This window comes from Chaetura pelagica, unplaced genomic scaffold, assembly GCF_000747805.2.
Source record: "Chaetura pelagica isolate M959 unplaced genomic scaffold, ChaPel_1.0 scaffold221, whole genome shotgun sequence".
NCBI lineage: Eukaryota > Metazoa > Chordata > Aves > Apodiformes > Apodidae > Chaetura > Chaetura pelagica.
The window spans coordinates 9,048,682-9,060,029 of NW_009952533.1; the positions used below are offsets into that span (position 1 = coordinate 9,048,682).

Sequence of the window (11,348 nt, forward strand, 5' to 3'; positions counted from 1 at the left end):
CCTGCTGAAGACTTGATAAAAAGTATGTTCTTCCATAGCATGACTGGTTGCTGAGCATACATCTCTACTGCTTATTTACTATACTACTTCCTCTCACTGTGCTCTATTTCTTGTCTTCATGATTGTCCTCCATCCAGCCTGCACAACTCCTGCTTCTAACCTTTCTTCAGTCTGCTTACCAGTGGAGGAGGGTTGCATTTCCTGGTGTACTCCCTGCCAGTTGGTGAGTACCCAAACAGCCTCCCCTGCTTTGACTGACTCATGCAGTGAAGGTAGAGAGTCAAGTAGTCTGCAGGTGAATGCTCATGTGTTAGAGAACAAAACTCTTTGCCCTATCTGCATGTTTCAGAAGAGAGACAGCACCAGAGAGAAAAGGTTTAGTGAACTGAGAGAGCAATATGAAGTAGTTATGCCTATGAAGAGTTAGGGAGCAGCTGGAGTACAGAAGTTGCCAGATACTGTTAAAAACTAGAGATTGGCCATTTTTCCTAAGAGCCTGAATTTGCACTTAACAGTGCTAATTCTATTAGACATCTCCTCCATGCATAACCTTCCCACTTGATGATGCAATATGTAAAATTGTATTTTATTCAGTTTAGCAGTAATTACACTGATTATGTTTACTTTGAACATGTTAGTGTTCAAAATTATCTGTTTAAATCTTGGAATTTGCTACCATCCTCAACAAAGCATAGGTATGGGCAAAACTTGCAACCATCTCTGTATTGCTTAACCAGACTTTTGCACAGTGGCCAACAGGAGCAGCTGCAATTCCTCAGGAGCCTACAGGAACAAACCTTATTTTCTCCCTCATCTTAAATGTCATTCTAGGAATCTTCTGCCAGCACCAGCCTTGCAGCAAAGCAGACTACACACAGCCTCCACAGAATGCATCTCTGTGTCTCCTTTCTTAGCAATAACAAAAAGCAAAGCTTTGTGCCACATGCCCTTCATTCCCCCATTAGTCAATGTTTCAGGTCAGCCAAAGTTGCCAGGTTTACATAAACTTTTCTCTGTGTCTTGAATAAATTCCCATTCTTAACACCATTTCAGGTTTCCCTTAATAAAAGCTGCCTCTTCCCTATGGGAGGAAACAGCTTATTTGTTGAATAATACCAGTGCCCCACTATTGCTGACACAGGTCGAGGCTTGCTGATATGTTCATCATGCTTCTGCTCCACCATTTCTTGTAATTATTTTCATTAGCTTTATCAAATTACACTAGTAACAATCTCATGCCCAGACTAGTAGTAGCCGTTACTTACATTAATATTTCCAGGGAAAAATTAAGTCAAATAAATAAAAGCCTGCATGCTTAATTTCAATATTATTCACAACAACATAATGGACTTATCACACAATAGGTGTGATTATTATTAGCTTATTAGCTAATAATGCTTATTATTAGCACTAATTTCTGGGGCTTGTGAATAAGTAGTATTTGGATAGAAATTAAATGGACATTTGTATTATATTAAGGAGTACAATGTACTTCAAATGCCCATCATACTGTTTTTGTGAATAGATGAAGGTATTATTGCCTGTTTACAAGTCTCAACTTCATGCTTGTGGGCCCTTTTCTAGTCTCTAACCACAAAAAAACCCCAAACAAAACTAGAGTCCCAGACTATGAACATGTTATATTTATGTTCCTAAGACAGTACCTGATGTTTTGGTAGTGCAATTTCATTCATAGATCCAAAAACACCTTAGTAAGCTGAACAGGACTCCTACAGAGAATCAGAGAACACTAAAATGACTAGCCTAAGATCACACAGAAAATTAAGAGCAGAGACATGTACAGAATGGTTCCAAAGTGACTGAGACATGCTTTAAATTATTGTACACTTTCTGAAAGACAAAATAAGAAATTCTAGCTTAAAAGGTAAATTCTCTAGAGGAAAGTTATATCAGTAAACTAGGAAAAGAAAATTAAAGTTGTCAAATACAAATACAAAATACTATAATTAGTGTGACAATATAATTAGATTACTGGGTGGAAAGAGGTTTTTAATTCACAGCTGGTTTAAATACTTGTCATAACAATAGGTTCCTGTAAGCTACTAATGTGCAATTAAAGTTCCTGTTATTTACCAGCAAAAAAACTAACTGGTGAAAAGAAGAAATACTAACAATTTTTGCAGGTAAGCATTAGTTCAATGGAAAGAAAAAACCCTGTTGCTTTTTTTCACACTGAACTTTATAATTCCAACCTTGCCAGTATACAACTCTCTCAGAAAACATTTCATGACAAAAGATCCACAAACTACAGTCACAAATGCATCTGTCAGTAATATCACCACAAAGCTAAACGAAGTGGCATGGGGGTTTTATTTCTTTTTTAAAATGTCTGAACTTTTTCGTAGCAACGCATAGTAAATACAAGCATTAGTAAGACTGCTAATGTTTGCCAAATACATAATACTCAAGCAAATGCACAGTTAGGAAAAAATATTTTAATAGTTACTTTTCCCACTCTTTAAAAAAAAAAAAGTATATATATATATTTTTTATATATGTAAAACACTTGGAAAAAACCAAAACCCCCAAAGGAAAACCAAGTCCCAGCCAAAGGAAGAAAAAATGCACCTATAACAACACTAATAAGGTGAGACGAGTTTAAATCTTAAAGAAAGATAGCAAGGCATGAAGGTATTAAGCAAAGTGGATACGGTTATCTTTATTTTGGGTTGTCCATTCCTCTTCTCCTCATCTTTCACAGCATATTGCTTCCAGTGCTGATGGAGTATGACAGCTACACTAAGTCTAAGATAAGTACATTTTTCTCAGGATCAAATCACATATATTAAAACCCAGACTGCTACCTTAGTTTTAAGTTTCCTCAAAGTACAGACCAGCTCCTCCCTCCCCCCACCTCCCAATATTACTATGGTATTTATTTGCCCTCTGGAGCATTAAGTCTGCTTTCACACACAAAAAGAATAATGCCTGTTTTTTTGCTTTGTTTTCATGGAGCCATTAATCATGCTTAACTGCAGTTCAGGTTAATTGGACTGACTTCTAAGGATCTTCATCCTGATTGACACTGGAGGAGGAACACTTGTTAAGTTTTAAGAATACTGTCATGGTCTGAAGGCTAATGCCACAAACAACCATTCATGTTTTTGGAGTTTACAAAGTTACAGGATACCAGCCGCTAGGTTCAACTCCTCTGCCAAAAACTCTCACTCACTCCATATCACAGGAGCTGAATGACAAAGTGCTTCGCTGTGCTTTAGTACCAACTGGAACAGCTTTGCTCAAAGTAGAGGTGTAACAAGTTGCTGAGTTGCCAAAAATAATTTCAACAGCCTTATTTCATGAAAGCATGCCCAACTCCTGCATCAGAGCTGACCAAACACTGTGACAAGTGCAAGTTAAGGTTGTATCCCATCCTCCTCCAAAGAAAGAGGAAACATGGCACTTAGCTGAGTGATCACCTCCCTGATCCTTCAAAGAGCTGTAGCAGAAGGGAGGAACCACTGATATCATCACCCAGATACTCCATCCAATCAAGATCAGTCTGTTTCCAGCTTTTAACCCTGATTTGCCCTCTTCTCCTTTGTTTGGCTATGTTTATCCTATCAGTGTGCCCCTGTCTTCCCATCTTCCTCCTTGCTTTTTAGCTTCAGCATTCAGAGGCTATGTTTTTTTTCTTTTTCTGTATTTACTCCCTTCTTGCTTTTTCCTCCTCCACTCCTGTGCTTTTAGCCTGCTTGTTTTTTGCTTCCCAAGACCTTCAACTCTCTCCCTTACAGAAGTGTACATTTTGGGTACTTTCACTAAAATCTCTAAGCTCCAATAAGTGCAGGGGGCACTAAAATCTCAGTCTCACTGCAACTCAGAGAAGTGAGTTAAGCCTGTGATATGGAGAACATTTAATTTTTCTTCCTGTTCATGTCCTCCCTCAGCCCATTTCACAGAACTTTGAAAACCTGAGGAAGAGCTAGCAAGAGAAAAGCTGTTTATCCATGACCTTCAACAAGGAAGAAGGAGAAGCAAGTCTGCTATAGAAGAGCCCTGTTTGCTCTCCACTGCTCCAGAGTATTCCAGTTTGGCTCCAAGGCTGTGGTTTATCCAACCCTTGTCAAAGGCCACTGTTTCTCTAGTAGCCTGCACAATTAAAAATTATTTATCTTTTCTCCAGATTTGCACCCAGTATAACAACCTCCAACATCCTCCCCCTTCCCCTTTGATACTTTCACATTTTGTACTCACCTTCTTAAAAGGCCCATGAAAATATTATGCTGCACTTCACTACATTTAGTTAACTGTAAAATAGTAATAATAAAAAAATCCTAAAAGATTTGAAGGTATCTTTAAGAGAATTTAAATATAGGACTCTTTTCATCTAGCTATCGCTGCAGTAATATAAATGAAGCAAATTAATTTTAATGCTCCAAGGTACTGATTCTGTGTCACTGTCACTGACAGGATCCAACTAGACTTTATGAGATGGCATTTGACTTTATGGAAGTGAGCACTATGCACGCATTTACAATTTTACAGGGACTTTAAGCTGTCATGCTGAAAAATGTTTATAAAACATTAATCAAAAAATGCCTCTTTAATACAATGCATTGTCTGAAAGATGTTAGAAGGCACATATTGTAAATGGATTCTTTTTCTGACTAAAGTAATTTCTACCAAAAGCCTTTCCCCACTGCTATACAAGTACACAGTGTGGAGAGATAAAGAGCACTTTCTCAGCACATTACTACCTGATCCAAACACTTGGGAAATCACTAATGTACAGCCTGCCATATTTCCATGTCACACATGACACATTTGTCTAAAATTACCCAACAGAGTTTGACATTGCAGCATATTCCATAGCAGAGCTTTCAACTGACATCTGCCAAGTAAGAACTTCAAGTAGGAGCTTTCTTCTTCTAACAAGCAAGTAAGAGTTTTCTTTTATCCTATACCCATGACGGAAGTGATAAAACAATAAGTACTGGAAACCAGGGTGGGTTTTTTTTTCTATTTTAATATGTTTATTTTATGCTCACTGAATGTGTAAGCTCTCCTCAAAGCATTGTTTTATCATTTGCTGTTTTTTATCACATTGCAATGGGTTCAGATAACTTAATACAACATTTTATTGCCACTGAAACATAGGCCATTATCTCTCACGCCCAAAGCAGAATTATTGCTAGACGCTCTACTTACATACTTTACTGTATAGGTTTTCCCCCTTAGTGTCCTAACAACAAACAATTTATCCTAAAACGTTATTGCTCAAATTACTGAAACACATTCCAAATCACAAAATCGTGCAGCATTTCTTCTTAGGAAAAGAGATTTGGGGCAAAACAAAGAGGTAATCTCTAGGGCTATGGAACCACCAGGCATTCAGGAATCAGAACACCAAAGAACTCTTTGCAAAGAGGCATTGGAAATACTTTGAAGAAAAACCTGAGTCTTTGGATTTTCAGTTATCCCTTCTACTTATCTACAGATTTCAGATTTGCCATGATCTTCAAGTGCAATATACAAAATGCATCACGTGTATGACAGTAGCTTCTCTGACAATCTCCATGTTACTTTCTTTCCAAAGGATTCTCTCAAGGGTTGATGTGAAGGGAACATTAGTAGGTCAAGTAGCTATCTTTTTATTTATTTTTTAACTGAGAAAAAGCCTGTAAGGAGGGGCATATACTGCATGAAACTCTCCTAAGCTGCCAGAGCAGGGGGTTTCTGAGCTTATCACTGCAAATACAGTGCCAAATGAGCACCTGAAATTTTACCACCAACTTTCAGAATAGTATTGCAAGTAGCCCAGTGACTGCATGGTGGGAAGGGTGGGAAGAGCTCTGGGTAAAATCCAGTTCAGAAGATTTGAAAAAGGTTGTTCATGCAGAAGCAAAATGGCAACATGCTGCAAAGTGGTTAGTTTTGAGGAGACAGAAATTTATAGACTATGCCTATCCTGGGCAAAGACCAGGCAGGGGTGGAAGATGGTTCTTGCTCTTGTTCAGTCTCTGTTATGACCTATTGAGATCACAATGGAAGAAGATGCATTTTACAAATTAACTGCTTAAGGATTCTTTTTCCTATATCTATGCCCTCTCCGAAGTGTGCACTGAACTCAAGTTAAATGCTCTTCTTTCAGGACCAGTTTGTTTCAGGGACAGGAACCACTAAGTGGTATCTGACAACCCAGAACAATACAAATATTGCCTTGCTACTGAGTATTCCCATTTCACATGAAGGCAGCAACTTCCAATGTAAGATGAAATCACATTACATTTGAGGGAAAACAGATTACTTGAAGCTAAGCTTAAAACAGGCAGCCAAGCTCTTCCCCAGGTGAAAAATTCCTCAGAGGAAAATTTAGAAGTCCTTTTCCAGCCCCACTGAAGCTACAACTCTGAGATTTATTGCACTCTTAGCCCTAAACAAGAGATCCTAGACCTTACGGTCATTTTGTACTCTGCAAAAGAATCACACAGAATCACCTATGTTAGAAAAGACCTTCAAGATCATCAAGTCCAACCATTAACCCTACTCTAATCAAGTCCAGCACTAAGCCATATTCCCAAGCACCACATCCAGATGACTTTTAAACATATCCAGGGATGGTGACTTAACCACCTCCCTGGGCAGCATGTTCCAATGTCTGACAACCCTTTCAGTGTAAAAGTTCTTCCTAATGTCTGGTCTAAACCTCCCCTGGTGCAGCTTGAGGCCATTTCCTCTTAATGTATCACCAGTTACTTTTGAGAAGAGACCAGCATCTACCTCTTTACAACATCCTTTCAGGTACTTGTAGAGGCCTATGAGGTCTCCCCTCAGCCTCCTTTTCTTCAGACTAAACAGTCCCAGTTCCCTCAGACATTCCTCATAAGATTTGTTCTCAAGGCCCTTCACCAGCTCTGACGCCCTTCTTTGGACACGCTCCCGCACCTCGATGTCCTTCTTGTATTGAGGTGCCCAAAACTGGACACCTTGAGGTGTGGCCTCACCAATGCTGAGTACAGAGGGATGATCACCTCCCTGGTCCTGCTTGCCACAATCAAGGCTGAGAAAAGTAACAGACAAACTTTGCTAGTCTTTAGTCCAGAAGGAAATAGTAGCATCAAGGTAAGAGTCCGTCCACAGTGGCTAGACAATGGTTTACAGTGGTACAATGGTTATTTGCACTTTGGTTCCTTCACACCATGGTGACAAAGCCTAGTGTTACCATGGAGATCTGACTTTTGCCGGTAGGTATAAAGAGATCATCCATCAGCACAACCCCAACTGCCTCCAGGTGATATGACACTTAGTTTCTGACTGGGGGGGGAGGTTCTGCAACATTTGTAGCAGTTGAGACTACATTCCCCTTGCCTTTCTGCCCCCACATATGCTGTATGACAATGTGTCTTTAAAATATTTTCAGGGAAAAAAAGATATATTTTTTTCAGTATGTTTTCATATTTCAGGTCAGTGTTACTTATAACAGAAAGCAAAAAACAGGCTCACAAAGTGGGAAAAGCAGACATCTAACAGGGAGGTTCTCTAAGGGACTGGTGAGATATTAAGGGAGTCTGGAAGAGCTGCAGAGGAAAAGTGTAGAATGCAGGGCTATGCTAGTTTTGTTTGGAGTTCTGCATGGACCCTAATCTTCCAAAAAATTTTCACTGTTATCCAGCTCCTTGGGAAAGAACAAAGATATACCAGGATATTCAACAAGGCCTCGCATTAGGAGCGGAGAGAACAGGCTGAGAGAGCTGGGGTTGTTCAGCCTGGAGAAAAGAAGGCTCTGGAGAGACCTTACAGCAGCCTCCCAGTACCTGAAGGGGCTTTTTACAAGGGCTTGTAGCGAGAGGACAAGGGGGAAAAGATCAAAACTGGAAGAGGGTAGATTTAGGTTTAGACATTCGGAAGAAATTCTTTAGTGTGAGGGTAGTGAGACACTGGAATAGGTTGCCCAGGGATGCTGTGGAAGCCCTGGAAGTGTTCAAGGCCAGGATGAATGGGGCTTTTGGCAACCTGATCTAATGGAAAGTGTCCCTGACCAACTCAAACCATTCTATGATTCTACGATTACAGTAAATAACTTACTATTTGGGGTCCAGAATTATTGGGAAGGCTCAGTACTGAGCCACAGAATCACAGAATATTAGGGGTTGGAAGGCACCTCTGAAGATCATCGAGTCCAAACCCCCCTGCCAGAGGAGGACCAAAAAAAAACTCTGCTAGGGCAGACCACTCAGAAAGGTATCCAGATGGGTCTTGAAAGTCTCCAGAGAAGGAGACTGTAACTTCATGTAACTGCCTCACTATACCCATCATAGAAATCTGTAATTTAAGTGCAATGCAAGTACAGTTATTAGGAGACAGCACATCTTGATACTATCAAATTTTTAGGTAAATAAAAATGTAAAAGCTAGAGGAAGGGAAACAAAGTAGTTTGTCCATTTCTGGGTGTTCAGTGGGTGCATTCAGATTGGATGTGTAATGAACAACATAGGCAACCTTACCAGCTGCTAACAATGAAACATTTAACACCAACAACTGAAGACTTGTGCCTTAGACTCCAAAACACCTCCACCTGTCTGACAACACGGCAGTAGTAATTAGTTAACAGGGAATTCAAGAATTAATTGAACCACCACATGACCAAAGTAATATTTTGAATATGATTTATCCTTAATTTAGCACGACAATGTGGGCACAGCAACATTGTAAACTGATCCTCACACTTCAGTCCTTTTTTTTTTATGGCTTAGATATTCACTTTTCATACTGATGGCACAAGGTAAATTCTTCCTTGTAATTCACTAGCAATATCTAAGCTATGAAGTTTAAATACATTGATTTTAAACACTTCATTCCCTTTATTAGTTCTTGTAGCCAACACCTTTTTTTAAAGTCTTAATAAGGCAGACCTACTGATGAAGGAATTCTGGACAAAGAGATCGACAAATGTCCTAAAAAAAACAAACCTGAGATTTGATTAACTTATTTCCTTGAACATTACTGTCCTTTCCTACATACAGCTGATGCTAAGACTTCTCAACATTAAAGTCTGGATTATATGGATTTTATTTAAACATATTATTTTAAAGGCCATTATAAAAATGTTTTATATATTTGCTCTTATTATATTTGTAAACACAAGCAGGAAAGGATTATGCTCCAAAGTGTTTCATACTATCTTTTAATTAGATTTTTGAAAGCTTTTTTTCTCCTGAAGCCTTGATGCAAAGGAAAACATGATACACAAATTCATTTTAAATGATAAAACAAGAAAACAGTTCCTTTCATAAAGAAAAACAGTATTTTTTAGGAATACTAGCATAAATTTTCCTTTAATTCTCTCTTCATCTGATTTCTGTGGTCAGGAAAAGAAGATATGAGGCAAGAAGAGCTTCAATGCTCCAGTCATTTGGAAAGGCATTTTGAGAAAACAGCTTACTACCTAGAAATCCTGAGGGATACTATTTCCTGTTCTAAAACTCAGTGGATTAGGGTTATGTGCTTGCAGTGGTCATGGCAGCTTTTAGAGGAGGAACCCTCTTCCAGATTCCTAAGACCATCCTTCCTGTAATAGGAGATTTCTAAATTTGTTGTTACTGTTGATTTTTTGCATCCTTGCACCCACTATTTTAGAAGTGTCTGGAGTAAGCAGCTCAGACTGCTTGCCAGAAGCTGCACTGAGAGCAGCAAATGTAGATGCAACTCTCTCAGGGAGATTCAACATCTTCAATAATCACCAGCTTTAGTATGGGTGACACTTGTAGCCTCTGCCAGCTTGAGGTAAAAAAAAATAAATAATCTTGAGTCATGTCCAAACATGGGTCTTCCCAAGGGTCACCTGTCAGCTATCTACTGAATATAATGTAGTTTCTTTAAGTAGATAAATTACCTTTAACTGGTTTAGGTGGGGAAGGAGGGCTCCTGTGTCATCGTTTTACAGATGGATATGTGTGTTTATTTTTATTTTTTATTATAAAGAAGTATGAGCTTGCTGTCATTAAAAACCTGCAATCTGGTTTTTAGTGTCTGATACAATTACATGTACATCTGGGAAGACACACAACCAAATAAATAATTGGAGAGGTGCCACTCTGAAATGACAATTGTTATTCATCGATCTCTTTCTGCAAGTCGAGATTGAGAGATGTAAACTTCAAGTGAATGAGATCTCCTGGGTGAGATTCTTCAGTTCAAACACAGTAAACAACTGTTGTCCTCTGATGCACATTTTAGTACTGCTGGAGGCAAACTTTCTAAATATTAATAAAAAACCTACTACTGGCAGAGGATACAGATGAAAAGGAAGCCCTGGGAGCTGGTACAGAATTTCTTGCCACATTCTAAGAATAATCAAAGAAATGTATGTTTCAGGTCAGAAAGGAAAGGAAATTCCCTAATTTATTCTAGTATTTTCTTTTCTAGAATCACGTAGGGCGCAAAATTGAGTAAAATAGATTAGACATGCTATATAGTGAATCTTGTGATTAAAAGCCAAGGGACTATCAGGTACTCTGTGTCCTAAAGTCACTATACATCATTGGACATTTCCTACTTTCAGATTGGCCTACCAGCACATTCCCCGCCTGAAAGTACATCCCCTAGGGAAGCTCTGGTCTGGAGGAGACGAACGGGGTGATTGCCCAGTCATGTATATGAGTAGCAAGGGAAAATAAAAGAGATGCTCAGGCACAGACTAATCCAGTAACCACAGCCTACTCAAAACTGTCAGTTTGACTTCTTGTGGAGATGGCCCCTTCAAGTAAGTCTTGGCCATAGTATTACAGAAATGCTTACAAAGGCAAAATGGGATTTGTCTGTTCAAGCAGAAAACATTCATACTATTCCCAACTACGTAAGACTTCAGTCTATATTTGGTTTTGCTAATATTCTGATATGGCAGCCATACTGGAAATAGCAGCATTTCCTGGGCTCTACTGGGATCTACTGAGAAAGAAGACTTGAAAATTACATGGTAACAACCTGACTGATAATATTATTTGGTAAGAAACAAATGTTGGCCCTAGGAGATTGCTGAGCTAGAAAAGGCAATCCACCTGCCCTCATGTTGGGCTACAAAAAAATGCCAATATGAGAAAAAAGCAGTGGATCTAAGTGCTTCTTTTCTCCCCGCTGTCATCTCATGTAGTACATATCCCCCAGCTCTTATTTTCCAAAGACAGAGAGGGGAAAAGGATAAGGGGAGTCACAGAGCAAATCAAAGCCTAGCAAATCACTTACTGATTCTTTCACGCAAATGCTGGGTGACGACTTAGGAGATGAGAAAAACTTTTCATTTTTACCCAAAGAATGACAGTATCAAAACTCACTAGAGTAAAAACTCACTACAACATCCAGTAAACCCACTGGGATCTCAGAAGCAG

The 11,348-nt window shown here is 39.0% G+C and overlaps 1 protein-coding gene across 1 annotated transcript in view; it reads right to left on the reverse strand.

The window, feature by feature from the left end:
* Positions 1–11,348, reverse strand: part of SLC10A7 (solute carrier family 10, member 7) — a 147,549-nt gene that overhangs the window by 5,406 nt on the left and 130,795 nt on the right. The window lies entirely within an intron of this gene.